General features: G+C 46.7%; 1 protein-coding gene across 3 annotated transcripts in view; it reads right to left on the bottom strand.

Annotated features, from left to right (window-relative positions):
- jak2b (Janus kinase 2b) overlaps positions 1–3885 on the bottom strand; it is a 122764-nt gene extending 118879 nt beyond the window's left edge. The window contains exon 1 of one of the 3 annotated variants that reach the window (XM_060907070.1): positions 3162–3885. The gene's annotated coding sequence lies outside the window, so the exon portion shown is untranslated. The remainder of the gene's footprint in view (positions 1–3161) is intronic. The other 2 variants (XM_060907068.1, XM_060907069.1) reach the window with 2 other exon arrangements.
- Positions 3886–16150: the final 12265 nt, after the last annotated feature.

Genomic DNA, 16150 nt, shown 5'->3' with positions numbered 1-16150 from the left:
GACCTAAAACATCAGATTTTCACACAAGTCCTAAAAGAGAACTCAGTTAAACAAATAAAACAAAAATATTATTCTTGGTCATTTATTTATTGAGGAAAATGATCCAATATTACATATCTGTGAGTGGCAAAAGTATGTGAACCTCTAGGATTAGCAGTTAATTTGAAGGTGAAATTAGAGTCAGGTGTTTTCAATCAATGGGATGACAATCAGGTGTGAGTGGGCACCCTGTTTTATTTAAAGAACAGGGATCTATCAAAGTCTGATCTTCACAACATGTTTGTGGAAGTGTATCATGGCACAAACAAAGGAGATTTCTGAGGACCTCAGAAAAAGTGTTGTTAATGCTCATCAGGCTGGAAAAGGTTACAAAACCTTCTCTAAAGAGTTTGGACTCCACCAATCCACAGTCAGACAGATTGTCTACAAATGAAGGAAATTCAAGACCATTGTTACCCTCCCCAGGAATGGTTGACCAACAAAGATCACTCCAAGAGCAAGGCATGTAATAGTCAGCGAGGTCACAAAGGACCCCAGGATAACTTCTAAGCAACTGAAGGCCTCTCTCACACTGGCTAATGTTAATGAGTCCACCATCAGGAGAACACTGAACAGTGGTGTGCATGGCAGAGTTGCAAGGAGAAAGCCACTGCTCTCCAAAAAGAACATTGCTGCCCGTCTGCAGTTTGCTAAAGATCACATGGACAAGCCAGAAGGCTATTGGAAAAAATGTTTTTTGACGGATGAGACCAAAATAGAACTTTTTGGTTTAAATGAGAAGCGTGATGTTTGGAGAAAGGAAAACACTGCATTCCAGCATAAGAACCTTATCCCATCTGTGAAACATGGTGGTGGTAGTAGTATCATGCTTTGGGCCTGTTTTGCTGCATCTGGGCCAGGACAGCTTGCCATCATTGATGGAACAACGAATTCTGAATTATACCAGCGAATTCTAAAGGAAAATGTTAGGACATCTGTCCATGAACTGAATCTCAAGAGAAGGTGGGTCATGCAGCAAGACAATGACCCTAAGCACACAAGTCATTCTACCAAAGAATGGTTAAAGAAGAATAAAGTTAATGTTTTGGAATGGCCAAGTCAAAGCCCTGACCTTAATCCAATCGAAATGTTGTGGAAGGACCTGAAGCGAGCAGTTCATGTGAGGAAACCCACCAACATCCCAGAGTTGAAGCTGTTCTGTACAGAGGAATGGGCTAAAATTCCTCCAAGCCGGTGTGCAGGACTGATCAACAGTTACTGGAAACGTTTAGCTGCAGTTATTGCTGCACAAGGGGGTCACACCATACCTGTCAACCCTCCTGTTTTTCCCAGGAAATCCCTTATTTTGACTTATTTCCCGCTGTCTTCCCGTTTTTTTATTTTCCCGAAAATATCCCGTATTTTGACATTATATAAAAGTCCCGTATTTTCACAATATAAAAAAGTCGGTAGGTCCAGAATTCATGACGCGCCTCTGACGGGAGTTTACAGCAGGAAGTCGGGCCATGAATTCACGTCCTCGCCCTCTCAGGCATCAGTAATTACAGAAGTATGTCCGGAGGCGAGGCTGAACAAGTGATTAGGTCCAGTGTTGCCAGATTGGGCGGGTTCCCGCCCAAGTTGGGCAGTTTCAAGTGCATTTTGGCAGGTTTTGAACATATTTTGGGCTGGAAAACGTCAGCAGTATCTGGCAACACTGATTAGGTCTGAGGTGAAGAAGATAGCGATGCTAATAGCTAAGAAAAACATTAGCCTCTCTTTCTTTGATGATTTCAACAAGTGCGTGGCTGGAATGTTCCCAGACTCTTCCATCGCAAAGAAATTTTCCATGGGGAAAACGAAAGCCTCCCAAATAAGCAAAAGGTAAGCTACACATGTTTACATTAAGTATGTCCTGGCTAAGACCTCATAAATAGCCTAGTGTAAACTAATTGGTGTATTAACTGTTTTATCCACACACTGTCTATTTTATTTTCTATCTGAAACTTACCCATTTTAAATCACTCTTGGTTTAATATTTTATATTACTCTTTATTACTCTATCTATCTATGTTCCGAGGCCATGATTATGGTAAAACCATAATAAATTGCAATGGAATTGAATTTATTGACTGGTTATATAATGACCTCTTATTTTAACATAAGATACGTATTTTAGCCCTTAATTTGGGAAATAACTGGTACCACTGAAAGCAAATAAAAATAAATGCATAGTTTATTCACAAATGCACTCTATAAACCATAAGCATATTGAGTTTGGGTCTTGGCTATCACCAACATGCACCAGAGTCCAGGAAATCACAAATACTAGATAGAAAATTGCCCCCCATTCAACTACACACCCACTTTTGGTGAAGGGTATGACTTTCCGAAATTTTCCCTTATTTTGAGTTAAAAATCTGGGAAATATCCCTTTTTTTCAAACCTCAAAGTTGACAGGTATGGGTCACACCAGATACTGAAAGCAAACGTTCAGATACTTTTGCCACTCACAGATGTGTAATATTGGATCATTTTCCTCAATAAATAAATGACCAAGCATAATATTTTGGTCTCATTTGTTTGACTGCTGTTTCATTTCACACAGAGCCAAGTGTAGGGATCCGCCCCACATCCGGAAGACACAACACGACCAAAATAACGGACATAAAATGGTCTTTGCAGGTTCATTCTGCGGTATAAACAGGGAGTTACCGCTAAAAGTGCACTCGATTACAAAAAGTTTGTTGCAAAATTAAACACTCGAGTGAATCACCTGCTGCCCAACAAGACAGGAACTGAAGGCCTGGACGTCATGAGAAGTTTGTATGAACAGCTAAACACTGACAGCTAGCAGGTTTACTCAAAGTTAGCTGTGTGTTAAATAAACCAAATCTTAAAACAAAATCAATAAACGTTGTTAACGAATCTGAATGGACATTATAAAGAACCTTTAGGAGGCTTATTATGGAATCTTCATCGCTCAAGAGTTTCTTTTAAACAAGAGCTTCCAGAGTCAGCTAATCCATTAGCATTACTTTTGAAGGGAAAGAAGAAGAAGAAGCCAAACAAGTCAGTCAGATGCAGGAACATTTTCCATGCTTTGTTTATACATTCTGAAGTAATATAATAAATGGAAGCAAACTAACCAAAGAAGAGAAAAGAGAAGCTGCAAAACTTACTTACTTACTTGGTGGCTTGCTGTCGCTAAACTAGCTAGCAAGGTTAGCCTGCTGGCCAGCGCAACTTTAACCCCAAATCCCAGACTCAATCCATAACGTCAGTCTGTCTGAGTCCAGAGATGTTCTTCTTTCCCACTTTCGTAACATCTGAAGAAGTTCTCCGTTAGCCGAGCTGCTAAAGCGATGCTAAGCAGCTAACCCCTTACTAGCCGACTCAGTCTTAACAATTAACGTGATTATGCGCTGCAAATCTCACAGCTGAAACTCCCTCGCCAAAAATGTTCAGAGGCCGAACTATACATCCGTCAAAAAGCAGCAGTGAATCAGTCAGAAACAAAAACAAACTGCGTGACTAATAACGCGAACACGCAGACACGACACGCAGAAAATGAACTTTAACGCTGTCGGCGACCGACAAGAAGAAACCAGCTAACATGCTAACTCTGAGTCACAGCGAGCAACACTGCAGTAATTTCCCAACACGCCCGACGAAGTTCCGGTTATGCTTTCAACGCAAAAGAAAGTTAAATTGTGGCCTGCGTTTAATTTCCAGCACGTAGAATGCGTGAGTGTTTTCCGTCCCCGCCTCAGTATTGCGCAGGTTAACAGCAGCATAAACTCACAGTGACACACGGTGGAGTCTGAGAGAGAGAAGACGAGAAAGAGCTCCAAAACACACCGCACTACCACCTGTAGGCTGGACACTACAATCACTCACACACTGCTCACAACAACCTCCATAACACACCACACTACCACCTGTAGGCTGGACACTACAATCACTCACACACTGCTCACAACAACCTCCAAAACACACCGCACTACCACCTGTAGGCTGGACACTACAATCACTCACACACACTGCTCACAACAACCTCCAAAACACACCGCACTACCACCTGTAGGCTGTACACTACAATCACTCACACACTGCTCACAACAACCTCCAAAACACACCGCACTACCACCTGTAGGCTGTAAACTACAATCACTCACACACTGCTCACAACAACCTCCATAACACACCGCACTACCACCTGTAGGCTGTACACTACAATCACTCACACACACTGCTCACAACAACCTCCATAACACACCGCACTACCACCTGTAGGCTGTAAACTACAATCACTCACACACACTGCTCACAACAACCTCCATAACACACCGCACTACCACCTGTAGGCTGTACACTACAATCACTCACACACACTGCTCACAACAACCTCCATAACACACCGCACTACCACCTGTAGGCTGTACACTACAATCACTCACACACACTGCTCACAACAACCTCCATAACACACCGCACTACCACCTGTAGGCTGTACACTACAATCACTCACACACACTGCTCACAACAACCTCCATAACACACCGCACTACCACCTGTAGGCTGTACACTACAATCACTCACACACTGCTCACAACAACCTCCAAAACACACCGCACTACCACCTGTAGGCTGTACACTACAACCACTCACACACACTGCTCACAACAACCTCCATAACACACCGCACTACCACCTGTAGGCTGTACACTACAATCACTCACACACTGCTCACAACAACCTCCAAAACACACCGCACTACCACCTGTAGGCTGTAAACTACAATCACTCACACACTGCTCACAACAACCTCCATAACACACCGCACTACCACCTGTAGGCTGTACACTACAATCACTCACACACTGCTCACAACAACCTCCAAAACACACCGCACTACCACCTGTAGGCTGTAAACTACAATCACTCACACACTGCTCACAACAACCTCCAAAACACACCGCACTACCACCTGTAGGCTGTACACTACAATCACTCACACACACTGCTCACAACAACCTCCATAACACACCGCACTACCACCTGTAGGCTGTACACTACAATCACTCACACACTGCTCACAACAACCTCCAAAACACACCGCACTACCACCTGTAGGCTGTACACTACAACCACTCACACACACTGCTCACAACAACCTCCATAACACACCACACTACCACCTGTAGGCTGTACACTACAATCACTCACACACTGCTCACAACAACCTCCATAACACACCGCACTACCACCTGTAGGCTGTACACTACAACCACTCACACACACTGCTCACAACAACCTCCATAACACACCACACTACCACCTGTAGGCTGTACACTACAATCACTCACACACTGCTCACAACAACCTCCATAACACACCGCACTACCACCTGTAGGCTGTACACTACAATCACTCACACACACTGCTCACAACAACCTCCAAAACACACCGCACTACCACCTGTAGGCTGTACACTACAACCACTCACACACACTGCTCACAACAACCTCCATAACACACCACACTACCACCTGTAGGCTGTACACTACAATCACTCACACACTGCTCACAACAACCTCCATAACACACCGCACTACCACCTGTAGGCTGTACACTACAATCACTCACACACACTGCTCACAACAACCTCCATAACACACCGCACTACCACCTGTAGGCTGTACACTACAATCACTCACACACACTGCTCACAACAACCTCCATAACACACCACACTACCACCTGTAGGCTGTACACTACAATCACTCACACACTGCTCACAACAACCTCCATAACACACCGCACTACCACCTGTAGGCTGTACACTACAATCACTCACACACACTGCTCACAACAACCTCCATAACACACCGCACTACCACCTGTAGGCTGTACACTACAATCACTCACACACTGCTCACAACAACCTCCAAAACACACCGCACTACCACCTGTAGGCTGTACACTACAATCACTCACACACTGCTCACAACAACCTCCATAACACACCGCACTACCACCTGTAGGCTGTACACTACAATCACTCACACACTGCTCACAACAACCTCAACAACCTCCATAACACACCACACTACCACCTGTAGGCTGTACACTACAATCACTCACACACACTGCTCACAACAACCTCCATAACACACCGCACTACCACCTGTAGGCTGTACACTACAATCACTCACACACTGCTCACAACAACCTCCATAACACACCGCACTACCACCTGTAGGCTGTACACTACAATCACTCACACACTGCTCACAACAACCTCCATAACACACCGCACTACCACCTGTAGGCTGTACACTACAATCACTCTCACACACTGCTCACAACAACCTCCATAACACACTGCACTACCACTTGTAGGCTGTACACTACAATCACTCACACACTGCTCACAACAACCTCCATAACACACCGCACTACCACCTGTAGGCTGTACACTACAATCACTCACACACTTCTCACAACAACCTCCATAACACACTGCACTACCACCTGTAGGCTGTACACTACAATCACTCACACACACTGCTCACAACAACCTCCATAACACACCGCACTACCACCTGTAGGCTGTACACTACAATCACTCACACACACTGCTCACAACAACCTCCATAACACACCGCACTAGCACCTGTAGGCTGTACACTACAATCACTCACACACTGCTCACAACAACCTCCATAACACACCGCACTACCACCTGTAGGCTGTACACTACAATCACTCACACACTGCTCACAACAACCTCCATAACACACCGCACTACCACCTGTAGGCTGTACACTACAATCACTCACACACACTGCTCACAACAACCTCCAAAACACACCGCACTACCACCTGTAGGCTGTACACTACAACCACTCACACACACTGCTCACAACAACCTCCATAACACACCACACTACCACCTGTAGGCTGTACACTACAATCACTCACACACTGCTCACAACAACCTCCATAACACACCGCACTACCACCTGTAGGCTGTACACTACAATCACTCACACACACTGCTCACAACAACCTCCATAACACACCGCACTACCACCTGTAGGCTGTACACTACAATCACTCACACACACTGCTCACAACAACCTCCATAACACACCACACTACCACCTGTAGGCTGTACACTACAATCACTCACACACTGCTCACAACAACCTCCATAACACACCGCACTACCACCTGTAGGCTGTACACTACAATCACTCACACACACTGCTCACAACAACCTCCATAACACACCGCACTACCACCTGTAGGCTGTACACTACAATCACTCACACACTGCTCACAACAACCTCCAAAACACACCGCACTACCACCTGTAGGCTGTACACTACAATCACTCACACACTGCTCACAACAACCTCCATAACACACCGCACTACCACCTGTAGGCTGTACACTACAATCACTCACACACTGCTCACAACAACCTCAACAACCTCCATAACACACCACACTACCACCTGTAGGCTGTACACTACAATCACTCACACACACTGCTCACAACAACCTCCATAACACACCGCACTACCACCTGTAGGCTGTACACTACAATCACTCACACACTGCTCACAACAACCTCCATAACACACCGCACTACCACCTGTAGGCTGTACACTACAATCACTCACACACTGCTCACAACAACCTCCATAACACACCGCACTACCACCTGTAGGCTGTACACTACAATCACTCTCACACACTGCTCACAACAACCTCCATAACACACTGCACTACCACTTGTAGGCTGTACACTACAATCACTCACACACTGCTCACAACAACCTCCATAACACACCGCACTACCACCTGTAGGCTGTACACTACAATCACTCACACACTTCTCACAACAACCTCCATAACACACTGCACTACCACCTGTAGGCTGTACACTACAATCACTCACACACACTGCTCACAACAACCTCCATAACACACCGCACTACCACCTGTAGGCTGTACACTACAATCACTCACACACACTGCTCACAACAACCTCCATAACACACCGCACTAGCACCTGTAGGCTGTACACTACAATCACTCACACACTGCTCACAACAACCTCCATAACACACCGCACTACCACCTGTAGGCTGTACACTACAATCACTCACACACTGCTCACAACAACCTCCATAACACACCGCACTACCACCTGTAGGCTGTACACTACAATCACTCACACACACTGCTCACAACAACCTCCATAACACACCGCACTACCACCTGTAGGCTGTACACTACAATCACTCACACACACTGCTCACAACAACCTCCATAACACACCGCACTACCACCTGTAGGCTGTACACTACAATCACTCACACACACTGCTCACAACAGCCTCCATAACACAGCGCACTACCACCTGTAGGCTGAACACTACAATCACTCACACACACTGCTCACAACAACCTCCATAACACACCGCACTACCACCTGTAGGCTGTACACTACAATCACTCACACACACTGCTCACAACAGCCTCCATAACACACCGCACTACCACCTGTAGGCTGAACACTACAATCACTCTCACACACTGCTCACAACAACCTCCATAACACACTGCACTACCACCTGTAGGCTGTACACTACAATCACTTATACACTGCTCACAACAACCTCCAAAACACACCACACTACCACGTGTAGGCTGGACACTACAATCACTCACACACACTGCTCACAACAGCCTCCATAACACACCGCACTACCACCTGTAGGCTGAACACTACAATCACTCTCACACACTGCTCACAACAACCTCCATAACACACTGCACTACCACCTGTAGGCTGTACACTACAATCACTTATACACTGCTCACAACAACCTCCAAAACACACCACACTACCACGTGTAGGCTGGACACTACAATCACTCACACACTGCTCACAACAACCTCCATAACACACCACACTACCACCTGTAGGCTGGACACTACAATCACTCACACACTGCTCACAACAACCTCCATAACACACCTGTAGGCTGTACACTACAATCACTCACACACTGCTCACAACAACCTCCATAGCACACCACACTACCACCTGTAGGCTGTACACTACAATCACTCACACACTGTTCACAACAACCTCCATAACACACCTGTAGGCTGTACACTACAATCACTCACACACTGTTCACAACAACCTCCATAACACACCGCACTACCACCTGTAGGCTGTACACTACAATCACTCACACACTGCTCACAACAACCTCCATAACACACCGCACTACCACCTGTAGGCTGTACACTACAATCACTCACACACACTGCTCACAACAACCTCCATAACACACCGCACTACCACCTGTAGGCTGTACACTACAGTCACTCACACACTGCTCACAACAACCTCCATAACACACCGCACTACCACCTGTAGGCTGTACACTACAATCACTCACACACACTGCTCACAACAACCTCCATAACACACCGCACTACCACCTGTAGGCTGTACACTACAATCACTCACACACTGCTCACAACAACCTCCATAACACACCGCACTACCACCTGTAGGCTGTACACTACAATCACTCACACACACTGCTCACAACAACCTCCATAACACACCGCACTACCACCTGTAGGCTGTACACTACAGTCACTCACACACTGCTCACAACAACCTCCATAACACACCGCACTACCACCTGTAGGCTGGACACTACAATCACTCACACACACTGCTCACAACAACGTCCATAACACACTGCACTACCACCTGTAGGCTGTACACTACAATCACTCACACACTGCTCACAACAACCTCCATAACACACCGCACTACCACCTGTAGGCTGTACACTACAATCACTTATACACTGCTCACAACAACCTCCATAACACACCATACTACCACCTGTAGGCTGGACACTACAATCACTCACACACTGCTCACAACAACCTCCATAACACACCTGTAGGCTGTACACTACAATCACTCACACACTGCTCACAACAACCTCCATAACACACCTGTAGGCTGTACACTACAATCACTCACACACTGCTCACAACAACCTCCATAACACACCGCACTACCACCTGTAGGCTGTACACTACAATCACTCTCACACACTGCTCACAACAACCTGCATAACACACCGCACTACCACCTGTAGGCTGTACACTACAATCACTTATACACTGCTCACAACAACCTCCATAACACACCATACTACCACCTGTAGGCTGGACACTACAATCACTCACACACACTGCTCACAACAACCTCCATAACACACCGCACTACCACCTGTAGGCTGTACACTACAATCACTCACACACTGCTCACAACAACCTCCATAACACACCGCACTACCACCTGTAGGCTGGACACTACAATCACTCACACACACTGCTCACAACAACCTCCATAACACACCGCACTACCACCTGTAGGCTGTACACTACAATCACTTATACACTGCTCACAACAACCTCCATAACACACCACACTACCACCTGTAGGCTGGACACTACAATCACTCACACACTGCTCACAACAACCTCCATAACACACCGCACTACCACCTGTAGGCTGTACACTACAATCACATACACTGCTCACAACAACCTCCATAACACACCGCACTACCACCTGTAGGCTGTACACTACAATCACTCACACACACTGCTCACAACAACCTCCATAACACACCGCACTACCACCTGTAGGCTGTACACTACAATCACTCACACACTGCTCACAACCTCCACAACACACTGCACTACCACCTGTAGGCTGTACACTACAATCACTCACACACTGCTCACAACAACCTCCATAACACACCGCACTACCACCTGTAGGCTGAACACTACAATCACTCACACACTGCTCACAACAACCTCCATAACACACCACACTACCACCTGTAGGCTGTACACTACAATCACTCACACACTGCTCACAACAACCTCCATAACACACCTGTAGGCTGTACACTACAATCACTCACACACTGCTCACAACAACCTCCATAACACACCACACTACCACCTGTAGGCTGTACACTACAATCACTCACACACTGCTCACAACAACCTCCATAACACACCTGTAGGCTGTACACTACAATCACACACACTGCTCACAACAACCTCCATAACACACCACACTACCACCTGTAGGCTGTACACTACAATCACTCACACACTGCTCACAACAACCTCCATAACACATCTGTAGGCTGTACACTATAATCACTCACACACTGCTCACAACAACCTCCATAACACACCTGTAGGCTGTACACTACATTGTACATTGAAAATTTGTAGTATAATATACTGTATACTAATAATAATAATAAGAAGAAGCAGATGGGCGGCACTGTGGTGTAGTGGTTAGCATTGTCGCCTCACAGCAAGAAGGTTCTGAGTTCTAGCCCAACGGCCAGCAAGGGCCTTTCTGTGTGGAGTTTGCATGTTCTCCCCGTGTCTGTGTAGGTTTCCTCCAAGTGCTCTGGTTTCCCCCACAGTCCACAGACATGCAGGTTAGGCTAATTAGTGGCTCTAAATTGACCGCAGGTGTGAATGTGAGCGTGAATGGTTGTTTGTCTCTGTGTCAGCCCTGCGATGATGTGGTGACTTGTCCAGGGTGTACCCCGCCTCTTGCCCATAGTCAGCTGGGATAGGCTTCAGCTTGCCTGCATCTCTGTAGAACAGGATAAGCAGCTACAGATAATGGATAGATAATAATAACCATCATCATCATCATCATAATGGCACATGGTTGTGTAGTGAATAACGTTCCAATCTCACAGCTCCAGGGTCCCCAGTTCAATATTTAGCTCAGGTTACTGGATGTGTCAAGTCAAGTTTATTTGTATAGCTCTTTCAATAAGAGACATTGTCGCAAAGCAGCTTTACAGAAAATTAAAGATTGTAACATGAGCCAATTTTATCCCTAATTTATCCCCAATGAGCATGCCTGTGGCAACTATGGTAAGGAAAAACTCCTTCAGATGACATGAAGAAAAAACCTCGCTAGGAACCAAACTTAAAAGGGAACCCAACCTCATTTGGGTGATAACAGATAGCGTGATTATAAATAACTTGCTTCTATAACTGTGTCCTATAGAGTCACAAAGTATAACTGAGAAATCAGCAAAATCATTCTAGCTTTAACATGAAGTCTGCTTTGTTGAAGTTATAAACTGTTCATTGATGGAAACTTGAGTGCAAAACTGTTCATGAAAACCGCAGTCCTAAAGTTAGCAAGTCAACTGAACTCCTCAGACATAAATGTATTACTGTAAGTATCCAGGGTGATGTGTTGGTCCACATATTCTCCCTGTGTCTTCCTCCTCTGTGCCAAAATATTCTGACTATGCTAAAATGTTCCAAAGGGAGAATAAAATTGTGTGCACGATGGCCTGCAATGGACTCGCATCCCATCCCCACTCCACTCCACTCCACTCTGGATCCACCACAACACTGACCAGGATAAAAGGATTTAATTGACTGATTGACTTGATTGATTGATTGATTGATTGATTGATTTCAATTTATATGTATAGCGCTTTTAACAATAAACACTGTTGCAAAGCAGCTTTACAGAAAAATAAATATTTTAAACATATTTTCCTGGTTTCTGAGTTGTTTGCGACGAGTCTTTTTTCCATGAGTGTTGGCGTTAATCACTAGTCTTTTTTTATTTTTTCTACAAATAATTTTCCAGTATCCTCTTCATTTTTTGTTGTACTTTCGCTTTCCTTTTCTGGGTTTTTTTCTCCCTTTTTTTGGAAGAATGCCAAGACTGGAAGCGTTCTTTTTTCCTCCTGCGTAAAGATCACAAGCGGAGGCCATCCACATCGGATCTGCTTTAAATATCAACAGATCTTCGATTAAGGTACGTGAATCTTTTCATCATGGCACACCTTCAGCCTGTTCAGTGTGCTGAGTGCAGGATGTTTAGTCATTCTTCCTCCATCGCTAATAATAGCTTTGTGATAAATGCAGATTAGTTAGTTCTCTGATGGAGAAGATTGCAGTTCTAGAAGCTCATATCCCGGCTTTAGAAAAGGCCAGTGAGAATGAGAACAGTGTAGTTTCTGTAGGGGAAAGTCTGGATGCCCTAGGTGGAGTTAGTAATCCCCCAACTCCGGCATTAGAGCCCTTACAGTGGGGCGAATGGGTGACGACTCTGCGGCATAAGCGTAGAGCCAAAGCTACCACTGAGGCTCACCCACAGGAGCACCACTCTTCTCCGCGTCACGTGTCAAACAGTTTTGCTCTCCTTAGTGATGCACCTGCTGAGAAACCTGAAAGAGCTCTGGTTATGGGGGACTCTATTATACGGCACGTGAAATTAGCTCAGCCTTTAGGTGCGCCAGCAGTTTTAGTCAGGTGTATACCAGGAGCCAGGGCACCGGACATAGCAGGTAATCTTAGGTTCTTAGGCAAGCACAGGTTCTCAAAGATAGTTATCCATGCAGGAGCTAATGATATACGCCTTTGTCAGTCTGAGGTTACTAAGAGTAACTTTGTAGAGGTGTTTAAATTAGCGAAGGCAATGTCTGATACTGTAGTATGCTCTGGCCCCATCCCAATGCGGCGTGGCGATGTAGCTTACAGCAGGTTATGGTCGCTGAACTGCTGGTTGTCCAGGTGGTGCTCTGAAAACAGTGTGGGCTTTATAGATAATTGGGCTAATTTTGAGGGCACTGCTGGCCTGTTAGGGCGGGACGGTATCCATCCCACTCAGGAAGGTGCTGCTCTCATTTCTTGCAGCATAGCTCATAGTCTCAGAACAGGCCTAATTAATTTCTGACAATCCAGAGTCAAGGCCAGGGAGCAGACAAACAGGCTAAACCGACTGTCTGCTAGCTGCACAGAGTCATCACTCAGGGTCCACTACATCGAGACTGTGTCTGTTCCCCGAGCTCAACAAAAAAATAGAAATACTCAGAGAGTTTGTTCCAGTAACCTAATCAATATAAAATTAGATCATATTGACTGTACAGCCGCTGCCAGCACCTTTGATCTAAAGGTGGGGCTATTAAATATTAGATCTCTTACATCTAAAGCACGAATGGTTAATGAACTTATTACTGACCAGGAGTTTAATTTATTGTGTGTAACAGAAACATGGTGTGGCAGTGGGGGCGTGGTCAAGCGGTGGTCTGTGAACAGAGGGTGGAGTCAGGGAAGGTAAGTGGCAGAATCACTACACCTGATGTTAGTTAACCTGTGTTTGTGTGTCTTCCCCAGTGACCACGCCCTATAAAAAGGAGAGAGAGAGCAGAGGAGGGAGACTCTCTCCAGCCAGGAGGCTTGTGTGTGTGTGTGCGCGCGCGTGCGTGAATAGTTTAAAGCTGAAAAGCTATAATAAAGAGTTTGAGAACTCAGTTCTGGCCTGCCGTGCTTCTGTGCTCCACCCACCCTAAGCGACTGCAACAGTGGTGCTGAAACCCGGGATGCAGAGTACAGAAGAGAACAGCCTCATGGAGTCCTCCCCTTTCAAGGACCTGGTCCATGCCCTCACCACAGCCCAACAGAGCCAGCACCAGGTGCTGGTCACCCTCCGGAAGGAGCAGGAAGAATGGTTTGAAGCCCTGGTGCTGGCGCAGCAGGAAGACTGCCAGGCGTTCCGGCACCTGCTGATGTCGGCGGGGTCCTCCATCACCACCGCCGCAGACCCTCCCCACCTCACCCTAACGAAGATGGGTCCACACGATGACCCTGAAGCCTTCCTCGCTCTGTTTGAGCAGGCAGCAGAGGCGTGGGGTTGGCCGGTGGAACAGCGCACGGCGTGCCTCCTTCCCCTGCTAATGAGCGAGGCGCAGCTGGCCGCACTACAGCTCCCTGCTGACAGCCGGCTGGCCTACGCAGACCTCCGCAGGACCATCCTCCAATGCGTGGGGTGCACCCCGGAGCAGCAACGGCAGTGCTTCCGCGCGCTGCGCCTGGAGGAGGTTGGCCGGCCGTTCGCGTTTGGCCAGCAACTCCGGGACACCTGCCGGCGGTGGCTGAGGGCCGACAACCACGACGCCGAGGGAATCCTCGACCTGGTGGCACTGGAACAGTTCATCGCCTGACTTCCAGAAGGAGCAGCAGAGTAGGTCCAGTGCCATCGCCCGGCGTCGCTGAATCAGGCCATCGAGTTGGCGGAGGACCATATGGCGGCTGTTCCGACGGCAGGACAGCGTGTCTCCTCTTCTCCCCTCTCTTCTCTCTCTCTTCCCCCTTCTGTTTCTCGTCCTCACCCCATTCCCCCACCATGGAGGCGGGGGCCGCCTCCACCCCAGCCGGCCCGCCGCACCCGCGGTGCCCTACCATTTCCTGCTTCCATGTCTGTGTCTCCCCCCCCTCAGGTGAGTGAGCTCTGAAACACCGGTGCAGAGAGAGAGCCTGGGCCGGTTTGCTGGCGCTGCGGGGAGCCGGGGCACCTCCAGCATCAGTGCTCGGTGATGGAGGTGGGCGCAGTGGTCCGGATCCCCTATGCACCAGGGACCGCCCTCGATCGGGCCGGAGCGTATCGCATACCGGTGAGTATCCAAGGGGATACGTATCAGGCTTTGGTGGACTCAGGCTGTAATCAGACCTCAATCCACCAAAGCCTGATTGATTGATTGATTGATTGATTGATTGATTGATTGATTGATTGATTACTTTATTCTGAACAATAAAGAAGATATAAAAATTTAAATAAAAAATACAATAATCAAAACATCATCATAAACAAACAGAATAGCGTAGCCACAAGGCAATAACATAACAATGTTCAGAAAGGATTAGGAAGAAGTAATAACTTATCCAATCCTAACCCTCTATACCACTGCTAATCAAATGTGACTTTCCACCATAATAAACTATATATACAAAAGAAAACAAAAGCCTGCCTGGTGCAAGACGAGGCATTGGGGAGAGCACAATTGGTGAAGGTGTTGTGTGTGCACGGGGATGTTCACAACTACCCTTTAGTGTCAGTCCACATTCTATTTCGAGGGGAGAAATTTAGTGTAAAGGCGGCGGTTAATCTTCGCCTTACCCACTCGATAATTTTGGGGACTGATTGGCCGGGATTTCGGGAGCTAATGACTCATTTAGTGAAGAGTGGGTCCTGCCGTAGT

Source organism: Neoarius graeffei, chromosome 24 (genome assembly GCF_027579695.1).
Source record: "Neoarius graeffei isolate fNeoGra1 chromosome 24, fNeoGra1.pri, whole genome shotgun sequence".
NCBI classification, from domain to species: Eukaryota; Metazoa; Chordata; class Actinopteri; order Siluriformes; family Ariidae; genus Neoarius; species Neoarius graeffei.
Note: the sequence above shows the minus strand (reverse complement) of the source record. Positions and strands in the feature narration are given on the sequence as shown.